The sequence below is a fragment of the Myodes glareolus genome, chromosome 3 (genome assembly GCF_982192425.1).
Source record: "Myodes glareolus chromosome 3, mMyoGla1.1, whole genome shotgun sequence".
NCBI classification, from domain to species: domain Eukaryota; kingdom Metazoa; phylum Chordata; class Mammalia; order Rodentia; family Cricetidae; genus Myodes; species Myodes glareolus.
The window spans coordinates 26,646,367-26,659,445 of NC_142028.1; the positions used below are offsets into that span (position 1 = coordinate 26,646,367).

At 44.2% G+C, this 13,079-nt stretch overlaps 1 protein-coding gene across 1 annotated transcript in view; it reads right to left on the minus strand.

The window, feature by feature from the left end:
• Nucleotides 1-13,079, minus strand: part of Ano2 (anoctamin 2) — a 353,748-nt gene that overhangs the window by 292,639 nt on the left and 48,030 nt on the right. The gene's annotated exons all lie outside the window — the stretch shown is intronic.

The following is a 13,079-nucleotide window of genomic DNA, read 5'->3' on the forward strand; positions in this document are numbered from 1 at the left end:
TTGGTTTCCCAACTGCTCAGACCCAAATAATCACACAAAAGCTGTATTAATTACAACATTGCTTGGCCAATAGCTTAGGCATCTTTATAGTTAGCATTTACATCTTAAATTAACCCATTTTTATTAATCTGTGTATTGTCACTAGGTTGTGCTGGCGTGTCACTCCTGTGGCAGCTACATAGTGTCTCTCTGACTCTGCCTTCTCTCTCTCTCTCTCTCTCTCTCTCTCTCTCTCTCTCTATATATATATATATATATATATATATATATATATATATATATGTTCAGATTTCCCACTCGGCTTTATTCTGCCCTGCCATAGGCCAAAGTAGCTTTAGTCATCAACCAATAAAGCAATACATATACAGATTGTGTTGGATTGAACTTGTGATGGCTCTATCCAGAGCCAGAGAGAAGGACCGAGGTAACACAGAGCATCTTTTCCAGGCTCAGTTGTATAGTTTTCCACACAGATCTTCAGAAACACATAAATGTTCACAAAAGAGGAAAGGAAAAAGAAAACCTAGTAACTTTCCTACCCAGAAGGTTCTTCCAACGGTCTACCCGTCTACCCCATCTTCTGGCAGAAATGTCAGGGGTAATTTTCAACACACACCATCTTTCTGAGCATGCCTGACCCTCAATCTGACTTCTTCAGGGAAGGGAAGAGTGCATGTGTCTAGCCTACTGCTTCTTGCTTTCTGGCAAGGGATGTGGAAAAACCCGTCATCTGCATAGCTGCTGCCCCTGGAGCCAAGAACCCAGCCCCAGGCCAAGTCTCTGGGAAATGCATCAGATCAAACTCAATGATCAATAATAAAATCAACAGCATTCTCCAAGCCAAAGGGGTGGGAATTCAGAAGGGGCAATTCAGTCATTCCTCCTGGGGCTACACAACACACTCATTCCCTGGGGTTAGTTGGCTTGACACTACCCTAGATACAAGCACAGGGTCACAGGAGTCAAACTTTTACAAATCAGAAACAAGGTCAGTGTCAGAAAAGTAATTATAACCAAGTGGATCCATGGTTCCCTAAACTCCTTCCTTCTTCTGCCTCTAACAGAAAAAAAAAATCCAAACCCTTTGTAAGGGTTTACCAATCATACCAGAAAATCTATCAGTCATACAGTTCAGCTGGAAGAATGTTGCTTTGCTAAACAATGTGCCTGGAACACTCTCCATCTCCTTGTTCCAGATTGGAGAATGAAGCTATAGAAATAAATTAACAAGTTCAATAATGTTCATCTTGGGCTGACCTACTGGCAGATAGAAACTTCCTGCCTGGACCAGAGCTGAATTAACCATTTCCGGAAATGTTTGGAGGGTAGGAGACGATAGAAAGAGAGAATGCAATGTGGAAACGGCTATGGAAGGAGAAATGGAAGACCCGTGGTGCTGAGAACAGAGGAAGAACCTTTTCTTCAGGATCTTTAAGAATGGGGTGGGAACAGCCAAAACCACTAGACTGTGTTTTTAGTCTTTCTGAGCTCTATCAAAGTGAGCCACAGCAGTCCATGACCCCCTTCTACCACCTGAAAACAACAACAACAACAAAGCCCCTCTTTCAACACCAGCCACATCAGGAACACTAGGGGCCAGAGTCCAGAATTGAACTTTATGTTACAAGTGAGGAGCTGAAGTTGGAAGTGATTTTCCCAGGACCGGACTCACTTCCTCGCACCAGAGAAGCTTCTGCTATGCTCTGTCCTCTCCGTTTCTTAAGAACCTTGGATCTTGACAGTAGCTGTAAATCAAAACGCTGGACCTGCATTTCCCAGAGGCATAGCAGAGAGACAGTGCCAGCTACGGGTCCTGACCCACTGGCTGGACAGAGGACATTCGCAGCTTGGTCGGACATCAGACAGACAAGTGACTGCAGAACTAGAATCATGTGACGAATCTTCTTTCTCAAAACTTGGAAACGAAGATCAAAGGCGGGTGAGGCATTAGCTGGGTGGTCTGAGATGGAGGGGCAAGGTGGGGGAACACAAAGGATGCAGAGAAGACACAGAGGGTCACCCACATCCCATAACAGGGCCGGCTTTGTCTTCCTGACTCAAAGTCCAAAGCACAGAAAGTAGAGAAACTTGGGTCAAAAAGCAGCCGGGAGGCATAGGCTAGACCCACAGAGCCACACAATCAGGAGAGAGATACTGGGCAGGATGATAAGCTGGGGGCGCAACTCCAACCCCTGGCATCCATCCCAGTCCCCTGGCCTGGGAGTTGCATTAGTCTGGACTCCAAATCCCAGCATGACCCCTCCCTGTGGGAAGGTCAGGACCACTCCCACAGGGTATTTAAGTGGGATCCCAGAGGAGAAACACGTGGTTCCGGGTTTGTATGTGCTCCCTGCTTTTCTGTCTCCCTGCCATGCGCTCAGCCACCTGAGAGAGCCGTATTTAATAAAACGATGGGCATTTTAATTTGGTTTGATCAGATCTAATTGGATTTCTTTGTGCCAGTGGAGCCACCTGTCTTAGGATTTTTTTTTCTAACACAGGAGAGAGACGGTGATGAGGTCGGAGGAGAGACAGGAGACCAAAGGAGCTGGGACAGAGAGGGCTGTGCACTGGGCTCCACAGGAGCCCCCTTGTCACTATGGAGTATTAGCCACCTACCAAGTGCCCTGTTGGAAATCTCTAATGCCACGAAACACACATTTGTGGCATCTAGAGTTCCATGGGTGGCTCCAGTTTCTCTTTCCAGGTTGGTTCCTCCCAGGACGCTGACAGCAGATCAATTAAGAATCTGGGCCTCAGAGGAGGACTCACACCCCACACTGTCAAAACTGAGGTCCATCCAGTAGAAAAGCCCTGCTGGCCCAGGAACAGGAAGACCTGCTCTATCCCAGAATCTTCAGAACCACAGAACCACACCTGTAGATGCTGTGGCCCCTGCATTTACTTGCATATTTGCAACCTTTCTGATCAAGCCACGGGGATTCCCTTGTTGTCTGTTTAATCTGCACCCCCGTACCCTCTCGTCAATCCCTTCTGCCCTCAAGCACTTCCACAGACTTTAGCACTGGGATGTTTGTGACGGCATTCAGCTGTCCAGGCTTCTAGATGTTCTTCAAGCTTAGAGAGTAGGCCCCGTGGTGAGTGTGTGGAAGGAACCTGAAGTATTCGGTTCCCTGTCCCTTCACTGCCTTAGACCAGGGCTTAGCTGCAGCATGGTTTGGACAAGCATGCCTTCAGCCGTTTCTGCTTCAAAGGTGGCATTATTGAAAGGTATTATGGACCCTTAGAACTCTGGGCTTAGTGAGGAGCTCCTAGGTCATTGAGGACATGCCTTCATAGGCAGCCGTGGGACTTAAGTCTCTGTCTTTCTTTTTCTCTTTGTTCTCTGGCTAGTGAAGTCAGTGGTTTGCTCTGCCACAAACTCCTGCCACGTGGGCTGTTTCCCACAAACCCAAAACTGAGAGGGATCAGCTGATCATGAGCTGGACCCACCAAACTCTGGGTCAAAATCGACCTTTTTAAGTTAAGTACATTTGGTATTTAATTATAGTATTGAAACTTGACATGGGCAAACACATCACCTTCCTGCGTCTTGGATTCTTCACGTATAAAATGAGACTCGTGGACCAGTATGGTGCCTGGGGCCTATCATCTCAGCCCTTGGAAGGCTGAGGCAGAAAGAGTACTATAAGTTGAAGTCTAGCCTGGGCTATTTATCGAGGCAAGCCAGAGATAAATAGCAAAACACCACGTCAAAAGTAAGTAACTAAATACAGTTAAGCTTAGATGAGATAACCAGTCGCATCCACCACTTCAACTCTGACACACGTAAGCAGTACTTTTATTTGTAATCAATCCTAATGACTCCTAGCCGTGACTGACTGAGCACCAAGCACCATGTGGCAAATGCTTTTCTGGGTCTTTTTCCATACCACTTAATTCTAGTACCTGCTCCATTGCAACATATGAAAAATCTCCATTTTGCAAGTAAACCAAGGCACAGAATGGAGATGTAACTCTGTGGCGTATGTAAACTAGAGCTCCTTCTCTGGTACCATGAGAAAACAAGAAATAAGTGAAGAAGGGGAAGGGGGAGCGCAGGGGATGGAGTAGAGAAAAGAAAGAAAGCAAGCAAGACACGGGAACGTTTCCCATGTATCCTAAGGTGATGTGGATAGGGAAGAGCAGAACCACAGGCCACCATCTGTAAACTCAACTTCACACTGGGTCGCACGGGCAGCTAACAGTAAATAAAGGGAAGAGCATCTTGAATCTTGGCTTTTGGCAGTCAAGGGACAACACAATACAACTAGCAATCAACGCAGGGGGTGGTTCTAGCGCAGCCATTTGAACCCTACAAAATTCATGAAACTAGAGGGTGAAATTACAAGCTTCTACACAGAGTGCAGGGGCAGCTCAGTTTCAAAGGTCTTATCCTCACCCCATTACTTGACTGGTCTCAAATGGGAGCCACCGTGAAGGCCAAGTGCAGGCTTAAGCCTGCTCTTCACCTCTTCCCTGCCATTTCTTCTTGCTCTGACCACTGTAGACAGTCCCTGATGAAGAACATGGCCACAAGGAAGTCTGAAGGCATTGTCAGACCACTAGAGTCCAGAGGAGTCATCCTTCCTTCTTTCCTTCTCCCTCCCTTCCTCCCTCCCTCCCTTCTTTCCCTCCTTTCCTCTCTCCCTCCCTTCTTCATTCATTCATTCCTTTTTCCCTCCCGCCTTCCTCCCTCTTTCCTTCCTTCCTTCATTTCTTTTCATATAATATATTCTGACCATGGTTTCCCCTCCCTCTCACCTCCTCCCAGATCCTCCCCATCTCCTGACCCATCCAACTCCAAGTCTTCTTTCTCCTTCTCCCTAGAAAACAAACAAACAAGGAAGAAGAAGAAGAAGAAGAAGAAGAAGAAGAAGAAGAAGAAGAAGAAGAAGAAGAAGAAGAAGAAGAAGAAGGACAAAGAAGCACACACACACACACACACACACACACACAAGGCAAAAGGAACATGTATACATTCAGAGATACACACAGGCATGCATATTTGCAAAAAACATAAAAACACAAAATCAGACAGCATAATAGATAAACAAAAAACAAGTAAGGTAACTAATGCTCAAACCAAGCATTAAGAGACAAGACACTTCCAAAAATAACACTGAGCTTGTTTGTGTTGGCCATCCACTGCTGGGCGGGGAACCTCTCTTAAGTATACTAAGAGTATCCAGAGAGGCTCCCTCGGAGAAGACTAACTTTTCCTTTGTGAGTAGTTATCAACTGGATATAGCTTCTGGGTTATTTTGGAAAGCCACAGTTTCTACACCTTTCAGAGGTGGTGAGTCCACACTGATAACTCAGACACCAGGAAACAAAGGAATATAGCACCCAGGCAAATGTGCCCCGCCTGCCGTGGTCTGCACAGCATGCAGTGGGAGAAAACCATGGTCCTAAGGTCCTTCCCTCCAGCATAAGCCCCGGGTCAGCATGCTGAGCCTTCAGAGGGTTCCAGACCATGTGGACAGAAAACAAACCACACAAAAGTAAAAGAAAGTCAAAAGACAGATCCACAAACCCATTCTTCCCACAGTATGGAGAGGAAGGATGAACCCAGCCCCAGGCAGGCTTGCTACTCAGAGTGCCCAGGGGACCCTAAAGCACACATATTACTTCCCATTTGCCAGCCACCCAACGTGAGTTGAGCAATCTGCTTCCGATTTGCTGCAGCCATCCCCAGCCTGATCCCAACAAGAAGCACCACATTCTTCTGCTACTATTTCATCTCCCTCTGGTCCGGCCTGACCTGGCCTTGTGTCAAATTAATATTCCTATTCCCTGGAAGCCAGACAAGCTGTCTTTTAGTGCTGTTAACCTTCCCAGTTGCCCCCAGCTGCCTGGAAGCGTACAGAGCCAGTGGCAGCCACCACCCCTTCCCCACCCTGGGGCCCGGAAGTGTAAACACCCAGGGTGGCCTGACTCACAGGGAAACTCAGTCGGAAGGAGTGAGACTTTACAAGGTGTCAGAGATTTCCCTAGCTTACAGGCCAGAATGTCTAGGGTTTGCAGAAGGAGAGCAACTGACTTTCCAGTGTCACGAAGATGTGACCCAGGTTAGGTCTGACGTTCCAGCTTTCTGACTAATATTCAAGGCTGGGCAAAGGGAAGTGCCTGAAAGAATTCAAACCGAAGATGATAATAGCAGATAATGAATGAGCAATTTACTGTATGTTAGACATTGTGCTAGGACCTTTTAGAGTTTTATCTCTAAAGCATTCAATTCCTCAAGGAACGTAACAAAAGGACACCATTCTTGGCCCTCCCCTTTACAGATGAAAGCAGCACGTGCCCGGACTGTCCCTCTAGCCCAGAGTCTGAGCCTCTAAGGACTAAGCAGCACAAGCCACCATGCCCTGAGTTCTACAGATGGCCCCTAAGCACTGTGTCATCTTTCTGGCCCATGATGGGGATGACTTTGAGGACTGAACATGGCTAGAGCTAGGACCGTGAAGAGAGCACATCCACGCCTCCAACTGGACTGCATCACCTGACCACATTTCTACCTACTCAAGAAACGGAACATTAGTCCGTTCAGACTAAGCCCGGTCAAAGCCAAAGTGTGTTTCACTCTGTGTGTCTTTCTGAGCTCTGTGCCACCCTTGTTCTAGGAGAGGGGCTGATGAGAAAACTGCCCCCAGGGGAATCAGAAACAGGTCAAGAAGAGTCTAACAGCATCTTCAGTGACCGCATTGTTGGAAAAGAGGCTCTGGACTGTCTCTCTCGGGCCCTATCCAGCATGCAGATCTAAACCGCCCTAACCCTCCTGACCACAGAAGAAAAGCAGACCCTCAGACAGAGCCATCAACACTCATGTGCAGAGTGGCATTATCATAGCAGCCAAAACATGGAGGCATGCAAGTGTTCACAATGGACGAGTAGATAAACAAAATGCAGTGCAGACATAATGCGGGGTTGTCCAGCCTCAGAACTGAAGGAAATCCAGCCATGCGCAGCACCATCAGTCCACCCAGAGGGCACATGCTAAGAGAAACAACCAGTCACGGAAGGATAAACACTGGTGATTTGCTCATATGACAGTCAAAATCACAGAAGCAAAGAATACAATTGTGGTTACCAGGGGTTTGGGGTGGGGACAGACAGAGGAAGAGTGGGTTTACGTGTAATGCTTCAGTCCTTTTGGAGGAGTAAGATTTAGTGGTCCACTGTATAACATATGTCAATAGTTAATGCAGCATTACACAGCAGCATGTAAGGACAGCGGATCTCATGCTGAGTGATCTCACACCAAAGCCAAATGTTAAAGGAGGTGTTCAATATGTCAGCAACATCACTGATATCCTACATGTCCCCAGTCACCCGGTCTTATACATTAAAGTTTTCCTTTTCTTTGTGAACGCCAAATAAAGTTGTTTCTCCGAAAGCAGATTCCGGCAGAAGAGAAAGCTGTCTGAGGAGAGAAATGAGGCCAGCTGGTGGGGATGGATGGGTACTAGGCCAGGGAGATGAAGAAGGACAGAGTACAATGACATAGACATGCTAAAGCGTCGTGATGAAACCCATCACTTTGTGTGCAAACTGAGGATAAAAGAAAATTTGGACACATGCTATAATATAAAAGACCTTTGAAGACATTACGCTAAGTGAGAAGGAGGGCATGCAAAGAAACAGTATCGCTTCTGTGAGTTCCCTAGAGAAGGGAAAGAAAGAAGAAGAATTCCTATGGAAGGAAAGGTCAGTACTGAGTGGAGACAGCGTTTTAGAAGAAGTGGTGTCTTACTTCAGTGGGGATGCTCTCATTGCCACTCATCAATTATACATCTCAAATGGCTAAGAGAGTCAATGCTATGTATATGTCACTATAATTTTAGTTTTTATTTCATACATTTATATTTTCGAGACAGGGTCTTGCTATGTTGTCCATGAGTGCTGAGGACACAGGTCTGTACCACCATACCTGCCTTAGGTTATAAAAGGTATATATGGTTATAAAAGATGTTTATAATAAACACTGTGTCTCTTGGATAGAATAACAGCTAAAACTTAAGTCTTACATATTTAAAAAATTAAGCAGAAAGGCATCAGAAATCAGTAATATCTAAAGCGAGTAGACTGGCCTGAACACAGTAAAATGGGTGGACAGATTTTGCTGTAATACAGATGAGTGAAAATTAAATCTTCGAGCGTTGAATTATTTAAAGAAGCAACCCTACCCGGCCTGGTAGCACCTTCAGTAAAAATGTATGATTAGAGATCACTCACAATGAAGCCTGAGACAGACCTGAGGAGCCATAGCTTTGCCCTAGGGAGTTGGTCCCCTTCCCTGACCCCCAAGTCGAACCAAGCCAACAATAGAAATCATGACACCACGATTTCAGTGTGATGGGAACCCAGAGAGGTCAAATCTGTAGACATAGAAAGCAGATACCTGAACCTATGCTGAGCCCAATAAATAACTTTGATGCCACCTAAAACATGTTTGGAGAGCCAGCAGGCCATCCAAAAGTCACGCTAATGTCACCATCTTCTGGACATGTGTCACATGAAAAGTCATGGTGTCTGATTCAGGAAGTTGTGGGGTGCGTGCTCAGGCTGTCCCTTAGTTCACTCTTGCTTAGAAGATCAATCTCCCTCTGTGCCTCTTCCTACCTGCTTCTTTATTCCAAACTGTCTCAACTCTAAAAAATAAATAAATGTAAAAATAAAAAATTTTAAAAGTTGACCGGGTTCAGTGACATAAGAAACCATGTTCTAGAAAGAGACATGCACAAACATGGTCATAGGAAAAAAAAAGTCCACCATTTTGAAGCAAATTTAAGGCAGTCTTTATTAAATACTAAATAGTGACCAAGATAAACTATGGTCAGGACCACTCCATGGAATTTCCCAGCTGAGTGACTCTTAAACAACCGTTATCAGGGCTTTTACGACAAAACCCAGCAAACTTTCCCATGAGGCTTTGTTGTTGCTTTCAGGAAGGATCACTCCCTACATCCAGGAAGGTCTCTGGTCCTTAGGCAGGTGGGGCTTACAGGTTTACTTAGGGTATAACATTGGCTGGACAAGACCAGAATTCCAACTGTAAATCAACAGTTAGCCTGGTTCCTAGGTAGTGAGGATATAAAACTTTAAAAGTCACAGCGTTTGAGAAGTAAACACTTGCTCAGAGCAAGTTAGTTATTCACTTTTTAATTCTTCATACAGCTTGTTTTGGTAAAGCAGCCACCAGAGGCTCTTTACCTCCTCCTGGTGGTTGGGAGGACTCCTGACAGCTATACAAAAAGTGTAGGTCTTTCCGATTAAAACCTCAGAAAGCAAAGACAATCAAGCAATGTTCTATGGACCAGCAAGTGCAGATGCATAGGTGGAAAAAAGGACTCACCAGGTCTTCTCTAGTTTATGGCCCCTGGGCTTTAAAATTCCACAGTCTTTTTTTTCCTACCCAGACTCGCATCTTGGGAATAGCAGTCATACCCAGAAGTAATAATTCCCACCAGCTTTACGTCCTTGGCAGCATGGAAATATCTCCCTAGGGGTCTAGGGAAAGCAATGGCAAGGCCTCCTGTGGCCACAGAGCTCATTCTTCTACTGTGACTACCACTGTGAGATGCCAGCAGTCTAGGGCATTCATCCGATCATGCCTTGCCTGCTACACTTCCACCATTGTCAAAATGGATACAGCAATAGGGCTCCTCTTTTGCCCAACAGCTTTTGCTTGTGATTCATAATTAACACAAAAGAGACGTTCAATGTATACGGCTAAAACTTCCTCTATGCAATACACTAAATAAGAAGACTCAGTGTAGCAGGAGAAGAGACCGTTCTAAAGAATGAAAGATTAGGCTGGGCGGTGGTGGTGCTGGCCTTTAATCCCAGCACTCAGGAGGAAGAGGCAGGCAGAGCTCTGTGAGTTAGAAGCCAGCCTGGTCTACAAGAGTTAGTTCCAGGACAGGCTCCAAAACTACAGAGTAAATCCTGTCTCGAAAAACAAAACAAAACAAAACAAAAAAAGAATGAACAATTAGAAACGCAACAGAAACCCCAAGGAGAGTGACAGGACAGTTGAAAAGTATAGAGAAACAGAACGGCAACCAAGAAAAGGGCAGGAGAATAAGATGCTACCATCACTCCCTGGTCAGGGAGGGGAATCAAACTTGTCCAAAAGGTAACTCAGCAGGCCCTGGACAGGAGAGACTGGCCATCTTACCTAGAGGGAAAGCCCCCAGTTGCCACAGCCTCAAATCCAGTTGGGGGTTTCAGTGAGATAGTGACGGTCATTGTGATTGCCCTTGCGTGAAGGGTCATCAATAGAGAAGAGGTCAGCATTGCGACATTCCAAATCCCAGAAGACTGTGACTAGACACCATCTTGAGAGAGAATTTATTGTTCAAGGCTAAACCTGACCTCAAGAAAAAGGTTCATTGTTGGTGAGACTGAGAACTCGGTTCCCAGAGTCCATGGCTTCTGCAGCTACATCAGCAGGGTGTTTAAAGCTACAATTTGAAAACAGACACTATCTGTCTGCCTGTGCAGACAAAATGCAGTGTTTGCTTTTCCCATTCGCAAAACACTTGGGAAAGGTCCATTGGCTAGAACATCAGGCATCCCAGTACATATAAAGTAGTAAGTCCCCGAGCTAAGGAAGAACTTGCCCCCCACAGAACACAAAGTTAGGTACAACCAACAGAATCTTCTGGTACACAAAAAGGGGAAATTCCCATGAGAACGACATCTCTGGTGGACACTTCACTCATGACTAGTCCAGGTTAAGCTCCAACATGACTGGTTGGAAGGACAGGAGACATTACTATCAGCTGACCCTCCCCGAACCTACAAACTCCATATTTCGAAGAATCAGATAGATAGCAATCTCATACTTCATCTCATTTATACTCCTTGGTTTCTCCTTTTTAGTAGACTTTTAGTGGTACTTTGACTTTTTTATTGTTTATCAAAACTTTAATATTTTATTCCTCTTTTTAAACTTATTTCATTTTATTTATGCATGTTTCAACCATCATAGTTTTAAGTTTCTTCCATTTTCTCTCCTTTTATAATATTGTCCCCCTTTCCCTTTTCCTTTCTCTTATTTAACATTGCTTTGCATTTCCTTTTCCTGTCTTTGCCCTCCTTTCATTTACTTCATTCATTCAAAATTTTACATTTTTCTCTAAGTGCTTTTCATCTTTATAGCACAGTCAATGTGATTTTGACATTTTCGGTTCTATGATCTTGGTTGGTGCATTAATTACTTTAAGTTGATTTTTCATATTTTCCTACATCTTCCTGCAGGTTGGAGTTGTAGCTCTTACAGCAAGACATTGTTTCTTCTCTTGGGAGTAATAGAGATTGCCTCCTCAAGAATCTCTTGCTCCGCAAAATCAGGAGGTACCCAGATCACAGCACAGATGTGGGAGATGTAAAAGACCAAGCCAGCACAGGGCCTCTACAGATCACAGCTCCTCAGCTACCAGCTCTAGATACTGTAGTGGTTGAAATGCTGGACAGAGAATTTGAAATCCATAAAAATGATAAATGACTTCAAGAGGAAACAAATAAAATGAATAAAGTACAGAAATCAATGTAGAGTATGGATGGAAAATATAGCCATGTAGAAAAAGAAAAGATGGTAATACAGGTGGGAAATATGGCAGGAAATTGATATTTTGGGAAAAAATCAAAACAAATTTTATAAATGAAAAAAATCAAATTTATAACAATGTAAATCATCACTGATAAGTTAAACCAGGCCAGAGAAAGTGCAGAGATGAAAGATAAGGTGGAGAAAGTAGCATACTCAAACATTAATAAATGAAAGCAAATCAGTTAGTGGGGGTACATATCTAGCAAACATAAGACCTTGGGTTCAAGCCTCTGTAGAAAACTGGGTTTAGGGACCCAGTCTATAACCCCAGCACTAAGGAAGACAAGGAAGGCAGTTCAGAAGCCGTTGATCATCCTCAGCTCTGAGCTGAAGGTTAGCTGAGCTATATAAGACCCTGCCTCAAAAACATTTTTAATTGAAAATCATAACCATAGGTTCTAAGAACTCTGAAACATGGTCAAGAGACCAAAGATAAGAACTATAGGACTAAAGGAATAATGGAATAAAAGCTAAAACCACAGAAAATAGATTCAATAAAGTGATAGCTCCTCCCAAAAAGCCCAAATCTTAGAGGCTGGAGTGGATAGCCAAACACAAGAGTCTCTTAAGAACCCCAATAGACACAACTAGAGAAGAACCTCTATGTGAAACATCTTGATCAAATGCCAAAAGTAACAATCTAGAGTCCAGAGAAGATCAGGGAAAAGCAAAGTCCGCTGGAAATGATAGAACCATGGTAATCATAAGACTCACAGAAGCATCAATTACTTGCACAAGATCAAACCATTCCAACACTGCAGGGACAGGAGCTCACAAGACTATGGCTATCTGAGGATCTTTAGACAGCTGATGGCTTCTGAAGTAGGGACAGTCAGTTTTTGTAGCGGTATGGCTCCTGGTAGGTGGACCATGGTCCAGGGGGAGGCCAAATCCAAAATCAGTACATGGAAAGAAATAATAAAGATTAAAGCAAAAATACCAAAACAAACACTAAAAGAACAGAGACTCTGTGAAACAAAGAGTTGGTTCTTTGAAAAAGTAAACAAGATTGACAGAGAAGATTCAAATTAGTAAAGTGAGATATAAAAAAGGGGGAGATATAAAAAAGTTATAAGAGATACTAATAAAATCCACAAGCTTACTAAGGAATATTTTGAAAGCTAGTATTCTAAAAAGCTGCAAAGTCTAAAGAAAAATGAGTAAATAGCTATATGTATATGACTCAAAATACTGAGCCTAAAAAATGAAAAAATCCTAGTGTATTAGCAAGTAAAGAGATTGCTAGAGGAATCAGGTTTTTCCAAACAATGAAGTCTAGTGGTGAGGGAGAATTGTCTGTATTATGTCAATCATGTATTTTAATAAAACGCTGATTGGCCAGGCAGGAAGTAGAGGCGGGTCAACCAGACAAGAAGTAGAGGTGGGGCAATGAGAATAGGAGAAGGCTAGGGAGGAGGAAGCTCCCTCCACCATTCCTGCCCAGACCACCAAAGAGGCA